The following is an 11,434-nucleotide window of genomic DNA, read 5'->3' on the forward strand; positions in this document are numbered from 1 at the left end:
TTTCTGACTTCTTTTTACTGAAACAATCCGTACTGAGCAATAACTGCTGACCGTTTCTTGATTTAATAACGTGAGTTGGCAGAAACGGAAACTAATCTCGGCCAGACATCGGCCGGTTACTTTGAGTTGTTTAGAAATAGCCCTTCAGATTTACATACGAAAAGTGACGGCTAAATGTTTTAAAAGACTGAGGTAAAATTGAATCAAAACCTTATTTTATCGCAAACATGCGGTATCAATTCGAAATAAATAATAGCATTGGCAAAGTATCAGCTGCCACGTTACTCAGTGAATTGTGCTGTAAACTTTCATTGCAAACTGCACAGCAAGTGGCAAGATCCTGTTATTGTGAGCCGATCTATTCTGGAAACTTGTAGTGCTACTAGACAGAAACATGATATCGTTGATGTGGTGATATGTTATATTGAGTGAAACTTATCTTTCCACTGTAAACGTGCTCTGAATGATATAAAGTGCTCTTCATTTTAACTGGCAGAGATATCCTTTGAGAAGGCCACGGAACGAGAAAAGATAATGTTGCCTGGGCTCTGAAGTGTATCTGCAACATTTACAGCTACAATAGTAAGGGTTTAATAAGGCGCAAGTGCAGTGCACGGTTTGATCTGTATATTTAAAATGTACAGATAACACAAACATTGGAGGTAAGGATGTGATGTTTCATCGAACATATATACAATACCTACATGCATATCTGTTGCACATTTTATGCGCATTTGAAGGACATGTGCAAATTTATATTTGAAAAGAAAACAATACGTAGTGCTGTGTCAAGTTAGCGCACTCCAACACATTCAATTCAAACACTTTGTCAAAAATGAAATCCATTATTCAGAATACTATCATTGTGTCCGACTAAACTATACTTAAGCGTTTCCATGTATAATGGTTGATATTAATGTGAATGGATACACAACAGTGCACAGATTGAATGTAAAATGGGGAAACTAGGTATGTACTTTCCGCCGATTGGCAGGTATCGCTAGTTCTACTTTGAAAGGCCGCCCTGGAGGGTCCCATTTTATGTCTTCTGTCAGTCACCTTGTCGTCTGTGCCCGTACGCCGGAATAACATCGGACACAGGGAGGAGGAGGAGGAGGAGAGAGCCGATTTGCCCTTTGGGGTCAAGGAGCAGATTCTGGCCAAGCAGTATACTTGAAAAGAGCATATGATATCTAATTTTATCAGACTGAGATGTGTGTATAAGAGAGAGAGAGAAAGGGCAGGTAGCAATTTCTGACACAAAGATGCGTTGTCTGAAACAAAAACTTCGATAAACATCGCCTTGCTCTTTTAGTTTTGGATTTACAGGAAGAAAGATGCGCGTGGGCACAAATTTTGAGAATCTTGGGTGAACCAATGTGAAAATATTAATTGAACATTTATCTTCCTCGTGTGTAAATGCTTTATTGAAAACCCCGATAGAAATGAGTAACACCGAGTAATAAAATGAGTTGATATGTTTCCAGGGTAGGCCTAGTGCGAAGTAAAACCGTAGTGGTGGCGGATGTAATACTCTTTACTATATATGAGACTGGATTTCTGGCTGGTGATCGAGCTACCTGAAAGATTCACTTTAGGACAAAGTTATCACCTTGATCTTCGTTGTGTTCTGTGTAACGGAACATTTACAATCACAGACTTATCAGACGTACCAGCAATGTAACCGCTGCAATGAGATGCGAACAGCCTAAATTGAATTAACTACTAAAGACTGTGTTTAACAACAGGCCAGATAAACAACACGCTTTCTATCTATTCGTTTTGTATCATAATGTACATAAATACTGCGCGACAAACCGCGTTTTTAATGGAAGTTTCCTCGCGCTGATCCGTTTGTTCAACTATTCAATCACTTAGCCTAAAACCGTGCAATTTTTATATTCTGGAGCTGCGGAAGAGCAGTGCAGAATATCGGCCTAGAGGTCCTATCTCTGTCTCGGAACATATTTAAATCGGCCTTGTTATTTTCTGAGTTTTCCCAGATGCCTACTTTCTGCACTCCTAGCATATGATAATGTAATCATGGCTGCACTGAACTGTATATAGTTTCGAAATATTTTGCTAGGTTACCACTTCGAGCACAGCGACAGGAATCCGAATAGCTGCATATGCTTTTCAGATGAACAGTTTGTCGTGTAAATCAAGTTTTCCACAACTCTGGTAGACCTTCTGAAGCAAAGTGCAGCTTCATCCGATATCTCACCTTCAATCATTTCATCTTTTTTTTTCCGTGATGAATCACGTTATATTAACAAGAATGCACCATTAGCGGCAATCTTAATTTTTTTTGCAATGTTTGTGAAGGTTTTGTCTAAAGTAAATATAATTAATAGCACTAAAATAAGTATTCTTTGCCTCGTTATTATCTGCAACTACTGTAACGGAATGGAACAACTCTATATGACTTTGCTGAGTAAAACCTTGGGAAGAGAGTAGGTTAAATGGCGTAAGTTAACACTACGCGCATCCTGCTTAATGCCTGAATTAGAGTCCAACTGTTTTGCAGACAGTTTTTAACAGAAGTCTCAGAATTTAAATGATAGAAAACCTTGGAGTTGCTTCTGGAACTGAAGAGTTCCACGGCTGATTGAAACTAAGTGTTTATATATATATATCAGATCTCTTCATATTAGCCTCTTTTGCCCAGTGAACTAGATCAATAAAAGAACATTCTGTGCGGAATCTGCTTCAACAATGTACCATATGGTCGGCAGCAGTATGTTTATCTGCGATCATCAACTCTTAAAATCAAAACATGATTCGCATTACCTAGAATTTCAAATCATCACAAATTAACAAAACAAAATGGAACAGTAGCAACTGATCACTTCCAACTCCAGACTTCTCACGTTCACTAAAATTATCTTAACATTGTATTTCAGCTTGATAACAAGGGTTTCGTCGTCATTTACTAGATCAACGGTAACTTTAGTGTTTGATTGTATTTTAGCAATTGGGAGAAATTGATTAAGCAGTGTAGTGTATTTGTGATCCTAGATTTTCAACAAATCAGAAGCAATATTATTCAAATAGATTATCTGTCCATAAAACAGGGCGATTTTAAACCACAGACCAAGTTGGTGTCGTATGCAAGTCTGAAGGCCACCCTTCGAAGTTGTTTTATGCTCAAATCTGACAGGGAGCAAATTGATAGATAATTTCTTTTTAGAAAAAAAACTCATTCAAATATCGTATTTCACGTTTCTTTCGGAATTTGATCAGTCCCTGTTAAACATGTGTTGTGAATGTTTCCAAGTTTACATCAAATCCTGGTTATTGTAACATCAAACCATTTACCATATTAAAAAAAAGTCGAATGTTACTCCCCAAAACAGATTAGCCCATTCGTGAAAGGAGCAGTAAAGATATGCTGAAGTTTTCTCACAGAAAACCTTAAGATGAGAAATATTTTACCTTGCATTGTCATCAGTTTCGACATTAAGTTTTGTTTTCAAATAATGGATTTCTCAACGACAAAGGAAATAAATACAAACTCTTGCCAAGTGCTGCTAGGAAATATGGTACTAATTAATATTTTCTGTTGCGCGTATGGGCAGCTACAGGATACAGAATTAGAGCAGCAAACCCAATGTATTTAAAAAAAGATCAAAGGCACATACGCCGAAAGAAAAAAGAACAAAAAGCACAAAGATCAATTCTATAGCAATTCATGAAACTTCTAAACTTAAAAAAAGTTGCAAAATTAAGACAAAAAGGCAACAAAAATGAATTGAAACAAGTCATAAATCACTGTTCATTCCGATCATGTTTGGTCAAGGAGGCACAAAAACGTGTGGACATCATCTTACCAAATGCACTCTCGAGAAGAGTAATTACTGACCACGACAAAGTGGCCCATGAATATACATGTGATTCTGCACAAAGGAGAAAAAGTATTACTAATAATTTTCCACGACAGTTGTATATGCTGACATGCCCTGAGGTGACCCTAAGCTTGCCACGTGAAATTCGCTATACAAATTAAGAACATTTAAAAGTCAGATTTCAGAAGCAAATACTTCAATAAATGCCATGATGATGATACAAAATGCACACTATACAAGAAATTGCAAGCGTCACAATAAAAACGGAAAGGGCACGGAGATAAATTATGCGCAATTTGAAAGCTAAGTTGGAAGGCCTGGAAGAAAAGAAAGTTTACAGAAAACACATCCTTATATTTGTGTCATTTGTCTACTTCAAAAATAATTTATGGGAAAATTGATCTTAATGAAACGCAACTTCATTCCAGCCAAAACGAAAATAAAGAATAAATTATTTCCACCCAAATGTATTCCTAACTTTCTACATTTACATTTGGGAACGGGATCTTTGGGATCTTATTTTTGAAAGAGACACTTTAACTTTGGTAGACATATTGGGATCAAGCCATGCAGCAAAATCAATTCCATTTCCCGTAAACATTCTTATTGGCTACATTGCAATTAAGCTGTAAACAACTAACTTACTAGTTTTTAGTGGTCCAAATATAAAGTCTGCTTGGAGTAGAGAATAGATGCTGCTGCAGTTTTTTTTTCTCTCAATTTACATCTTGCCCCAGAGTTTGCATTTTATGTTCGCGGGTTGGATTAAGAGTGTACATAATTGTTTGGTCATCAGTTGACTTTGTAAACTTATTGTCCGGAGCTTTACCATCGACACGTGTGGACGTTAATTTAATATTAACTATTTTAAAACAATGAACATATGTCTAGGTTTGAAAAAAAAGTCCCTGACTTGATAAACAAGTACGCTAAACGTACCTTTCTTAAATATTAATATATTATGCGAAATGAAATTTTAACTTTATTGATCTGCAAACGCGATATCAGTTGGACCATGCACTTAAAATACAACACGCATCAAAACTAAATACAATGAAAAGCTGTATTCACGGAACAAAATAAATTGTTTGGTATTAAAACAAACACTCATATTAAAACAGTAATACATTCAAATACAGTTACATAATTCTGTGAATTCTTCTAAACCTTTAACCACATGACCACTTCGTAAAACAAATGTATTCTCGTCCTCCAATAACGTTTTGTAACATATAGGACGTTAAACAAATGCCCACGTATATTACCTTAAGTTTAATGTATATTTTTCATAGCTGAACAAATTGCTATTCAAATTTAAACTCCTAACTTATGCTGATAATAAGCTTAATACGTATGTCGAAATATTTCCACAATTTAGAACAGATGGAGTTAATGAAAACAGCAAACAAATAAAAAAACTGAGAGAACATTGGCAAGTGATCTATTAAGCACAAACAAAATAATTATTGTAATAATTAAACTATAAACATTTCATGACGGACAGGACAATTCCAAATGAAATAATACAAATATATTGTTCAACTCTTTACCCTGGCCTTGCTTTTTCTAGTCTATAAAATGGTTGATATGATTAATCTTTGCACGCATGTTACTGTATTAAATTACATGCATAACCGTAGAAGTATATGATACATTCATGAGTATCCTGTGTTCACGACTAAGTGAAGGAACAATTATGGTGCCCAAATTCAATGCAAGAATCATGTTGAATACGATGATGCTTAAGAAAATCCGCGAAGTTTCACAAACTTGTAAGCGATTCTTATTTTTGCATTTTTTTTCTTTTTTAAAAAATAACCTTTACAACGAGTAGGTGCATTGCTTGCCAGTGCTATCCTAAATATATCGTAATTATTATCTTTGCTCTTTTAAACAGTTTCTTGAAATAAACAACACTGGATCTCACATTCTATTTACATCTGTTCAAACGTTCACAAGTTGTCAGTAAATTACCAAAACTCTCCAGACTAAACAATTGATTCCGGTGGACGCATGCAAATCTTAAGTTATTAAATTAGATCAATGAAGAGATCGAATTCAGGCCTCCCAAGAAAAAGCGATGGGATTTTTAGGATGGTTCGCCCGTATTTCGCTAATAACCTCATGTCTCAGTGTTACGTTTCTTTGGTATTTGGAGGCGGGAAAATGCAAAGGAAAACTTGACACATTCAATACATTCATGAACTATTAGAGTTGAAATATAATTTCATCCAAAGGCTTTCATTTTTATTGTTGTGATAATCAGTTACAGTCTTGTTTTCAATGAAAAAAATATGAGGCGCCGTGATAACATTCCACGACTATCTTCGAGCAGAACGGCCAAGTTTAAAGTAAATTATGTACAGAGAGTAACTTGGGTAAAAATAAGATTAATCAGTACAGAAAATCACTGAATCGTGATCAGAGGGGATTCAGAATAAAAATGACGTTTTTGATAGGTGCACAAGAAGGATCTAATGATTAAGATCTCTTTCATCACTTTCTCTCACCAATTTGTTGGACATTTATGTTGTTTATGGAGCTGCCCATCCGCCTTATAGCAGTATTACATGTTTGGATGCCATGTGCAGTGCATATGTTCAAATACTTCTGATGTGATTCCAATTCTCAGTCTGCTTCCAGCCATTTGTTTATTAGATGCAATGAAATAGACATAATAAATGGCTCGAACATTTTTTAAAAATCATATACACCAGTAATAATGAAAAAAGCCCTCCTAATTCAATGCTTCTGAACAATCACTAATATTTAAAACTACTTGTAATTTTCTGGCAAACATAAAATGCGACACATTAAGATTATTCTACCATCATATCTTGCTATTAAGGTGCTCATAACAGCATAGGTTACACTCAGACTTGGGGTGGGGGGGGGGGGTGGGGGGTGGAGTGTATCAGACTTCCTACAAAACATTCTAAAGCATAATTCACTAATAATTCTGAAACAAATATCGTCACATACAACACATTCTATTACTGATGGATTCCTGGTTTGCTTGATTGCACAATTACTGATCACAAGAAAATTGGGGAGACACAAGTTATGACCAAGCACTTTACTTAAAATGGAAAGGGACAAGTAAGTTACCTTTAGAAGGTAAGTTCTCTCACTGATTATTGGTACTAACCATGTGCTATAATAATACATGTCTTGGGATGCAGACTGATCTGCTGTTTAGTCAAGAATAGTATAAAATTTGGATGAGGCTGCAATAAGTGTCTAAAAGTGTACGAAAGAGTGGAACAAAATAGATATATTTTGAAAAAAATGTATCAAAATGTTTGAGAATGTGTCTTTTGCACATCAATGGAACATGTCAGTGGCCATATCTTTTCATTACAGTTGTTGAAAGCATGAGGCTTCACTGAAAGCATGAGGTATTAGAGAATGAATCATGTATAGTATTGCCAGTTAGGAGAACAGGATTCATAGAAAATTGCTGGGATGGCTATCAGCTTTGGAAAGAGTAGCAAGGGCACTCATGTCACTCCAAAAGCTACACTAGGACAAAAATAGATAGAAAATGCTCTTAAACTGTGACTACATTGTTTTAATCTTAAAATCACACATGCTTGAGGATACATGATGAATCCAGTAATATATATGGAGTAGTTTCTAAGTAGATGTAACTAGGGTTATATATCAATATTAATATATTAGTCAAGTAGCCAATGTAAAATACAACACACAAGAGAGAAAGCAAGAAGATGATAGTAGTTAGCTAGATATGTAGTTAGGTAGATAAAGACAAACGCATCATTTACTACTTTATATTTAAGTTTTAATCATTCCATCTGAAGTTTTCAATGAAGCTTTCTATAGCATTGCACTCTCTGCAGTTAAGATCGCTGTTTATCTTTTTTCTATCTATATTTCTGAGATAGTCCATGCCTTAACCTTGTTTCCTGTATAATCTTTTCTATTTTCTGTAATATGATCCTGGCAGAAAATTTTTTTTTCCTTGTCCCTTTGTACTTTGGCTCCTCCTCCATTCATATATTTATAGCTTTTTAATCCTGAACCTCAAACAAGTGGAAATGAAATCATAAAAAAGGGAAAATAATAAATAAAGGAATCAAGAATAATAAAAAAAGGGAACAATAAAAAAAGTAATGATAAATACATGGAACAGAAATAAGAAAATTATTAACAATTTCAATGAATAAAATAGTGGAAGATAAGGAAAAATAAAAATTGAAATGCTTAACAAGTTGACTGAGAACTGTCACATACTTTATAATAGCTGGACATATATCATAACCTGCTGGATGCTGCTAGCAGATAAATTTTCAATTACTGAATATTATATTGCACACTGTTTTGGTGGATCAGGAAAGGTAGGGGAAAGGGAACTTTCACAGTGTATATAAAGGAGAACTGAAAATAAAAGAACATGAAGAAATCAAATGGAAGGAAAAGTTAAACAAAAAGACAGGTCATACAAATAATGGAAAATAAAATATATAGGAAGACAAAAATCATGAAATATTAAGATTTAAAAAAACAACAAAAAACAGTGACAATGTTGCAAACAGACATCTGCAACTATCACTGTCATACTCAGGCGTTCACACTTTTCAACTTGAAGTGATTTGTTGTGCTCATGTACTTCATATTATTCTCTTTTTAAAAGCACATTAATTTTAAATATTTACATATTACTGAATCAGTCCGAAATGCTGCATTTTAATACTCACAATGAAGGATAAATAAATCCATAGCAGATAGCACTTAGTGAGATACTGAATTGAAATAGTGAAGCAAAGCAAAATATAATAACATTAGCAATGAAATGCTTAGGTAACTTAGAAATATGAAAACCTTTCTAAATGCCCTTGGCCTAATTGTTGTTCAACTATTGTTCCACAATGAGATTCATGCATTTGATAGTGCAATTATATAAAGCAATTTTTGAAATTTGTTAGTTTTTTTGTTTCTTCAATATATTCCTGCTCCACTCTTGAAGTGGGCCAACCTTTGCATTTTTATGCCTTCACTATATCACCTGAATGCACTTTTCATCAGTGAGCTAAATAGTGAATTTCAGCATGCAATTCAGTTGTACATGTTAGTGAAGCCTACTTTATGCAGCATCTATACTCTTTCCAGAAAGAATTCATGAATGGTGAACAAGGCTGGGGACCCTGGAATGTTTCATCTCCTCCTTTAGATACAGCTCCAAAGGCAAATGCATTGTTCAAATACAGCCAATATATGATCAACAAACTCTGAACATAAATCAGTTTTAAGATGGTTTAACATTTCAAACACGTTTTGAACAAAGAAAAATAACTAGATAACTTATGAAAGATTGAGGCACATCAATGGATAAGGAATACAGCTTGCGGTGATTATGCAGTTTATGGTAATTTCTTGCATTCGAGCTTGAGTGCATCTAGTGAAGTGATCCTTTTCAATTCACTTTGTTCATTTTTGAGGGTTCTTAAAAAGGATCTAAGTTTGCCCAAGCATTTAATTACAACTGTTCTTGTATTTCTTTATAATTTTAACAAATAAATTCAGCAGCAATATTATACCTGATCACCTGGTTTAGTTTATGATGGTTAATATATTCCCAGGTTCAGAAAATTGTCTTTCTACCTTTGGGCTATGGATTTGATTGAAAGCTAAACTGATGAAATAAAAATCTTCTCTTAATGCTAGCTGTAAAGTTCATATATAAAATGAATTGCCATCAACTTTACATTCACAGCACAAATCTCTCCACACTCTTACAGAAATCAAAACTCTCACGGGAATTGTTAGAATTAATACAGGAAATGAAAGGAAAAAAAACAGAAAGAAAATGAAACAAAAGAAAACAGTAGGGGATGAGGTGCTGTAGTAAGATTACGGCTAACAATATACTGTAGCTGAGGAGAGGGCACTTTATTTTATTTACAGTGCAAGTTTTCTTTAGTAGGAATTTGACTGCTGACAGAGAATGCTAAAATTGTTATGGGCTCAGTCTGTATCACTGAACTTGCACCTTGATTATCCTCATACAGAAAAAAAATCAGTCCTCTCAACCACGTCTGCTCCCTCCCGCACCCTGTCACCACATTCCTACAAAGTTCCTCTGTCTAGCAAGAGTTAAGTTTCTGTGCCATACAGCTATGGATAGGATGTGGTAAGTTCAATTTATTTTTTTTAACAGAGGCACAATGACATTATTAATGATGACTTTGGAGTGATACAAACTGTTTTACGTCACCATTCATACAAAATGTTAGTGAAATCTAAGGAAAAAAACATGGTAAATCAATTCCAGGTGTTGAAGAAATTTCAAATGATATGTTTCTTCTAGTAATTCTAATTTTTGAAACTCCAAAATATAGAATGCAGCTCACAACTGTGCTTCAGTACTGTATTGGCCATACCTAAATACATGAGAATAACTCTGAATTTGTTATCTTAATAGAATGAAAGTAAACTTTGCATTAGAATTAAAATAATAACTTTATACTTGGAACTTGGAACACAAGGGAATTGAGCTCAAATTGATATGAACTATGAAAATAAAATCTTCGCATTCTGCATTTTGCTTTGGAATAATTTTTGGTATTCTATTATCACATTATTTTCTGCCCCATATAATTAGTTAAACTCACAATATTCAGCTAAAACTTTACCCCTATGAGAGAACTTGTAAATTTCATCCTCTATTTGTTATATCTTTTTATTGCCTGGATTATTTTCCTCAGCCGACACAATAATATCACATTAATAACTATACAGAACTTAGTATTGCCCATTATGTGAACAAATATGTTAATCCATTTATTTATATCTTTAATATATTTTATCAAAACACATAAGAATTTCATATGATTATCTTAACATTTTAAGTTAGTATCACACAACTTTTTAACTTTTGATGAACTGTTTCTGTATTGTTTGCATTGAAGGTAATGTTGTACATAACTATAATCACTCTTAATGTTTAATAATGTGCATACATTGGATTAGACTTTCATAAAATGTCAATTTGAGTTATTTAAAACCATTCTTTGATCACTCTAAAATAATTGATGCTTGTGTTAAATTTTTACCTGAAATCTTTTAAAAATAATATGAATCATGCCACATGTATAAAACAAGGAGATCTATCTTTTTAACTCAAATGAGCAATGGAGAGGATTGTACATTTAACTGTAAAAAAGAACAGAATTCTGCCTATTTTTAGAAACTTGTCAATAATAATGTTTAATGAATATAAATGTATGAACAACAAATGTATCACAGATGAAACTATTCATCTACTGTTAATAAAATAATATATTATTTTTCTAGTTAAATGATTAATCTATAAAATTATTTATTATAAATGCTAAAAGTCTTTGTGCAAATGTTAAACATTACTCTGAGTGCAATTGTATATTTTAGTTTAACTGAAAAGCACAAAAAGTAAAAGCATGCTTTCATATACAATAGTTGCATTCAAATAAATTCCTTAATAATACACTGTACTGAAAAACTGCATGTGGTAACAAAGTTCATTTTTCTGGTTTTTTAAACTCTAAATTGCAGTGCAGTTTTATGAAAATAATATATAAATATATATAATT

The sequence above is a fragment of the Chiloscyllium punctatum genome, chromosome 10, assembly GCF_047496795.1.
Source record: "Chiloscyllium punctatum isolate Juve2018m chromosome 10, sChiPun1.3, whole genome shotgun sequence".
Lineage (NCBI taxonomy): Eukaryota > Metazoa > Chordata > Chondrichthyes > Orectolobiformes > Hemiscylliidae > Chiloscyllium > Chiloscyllium punctatum.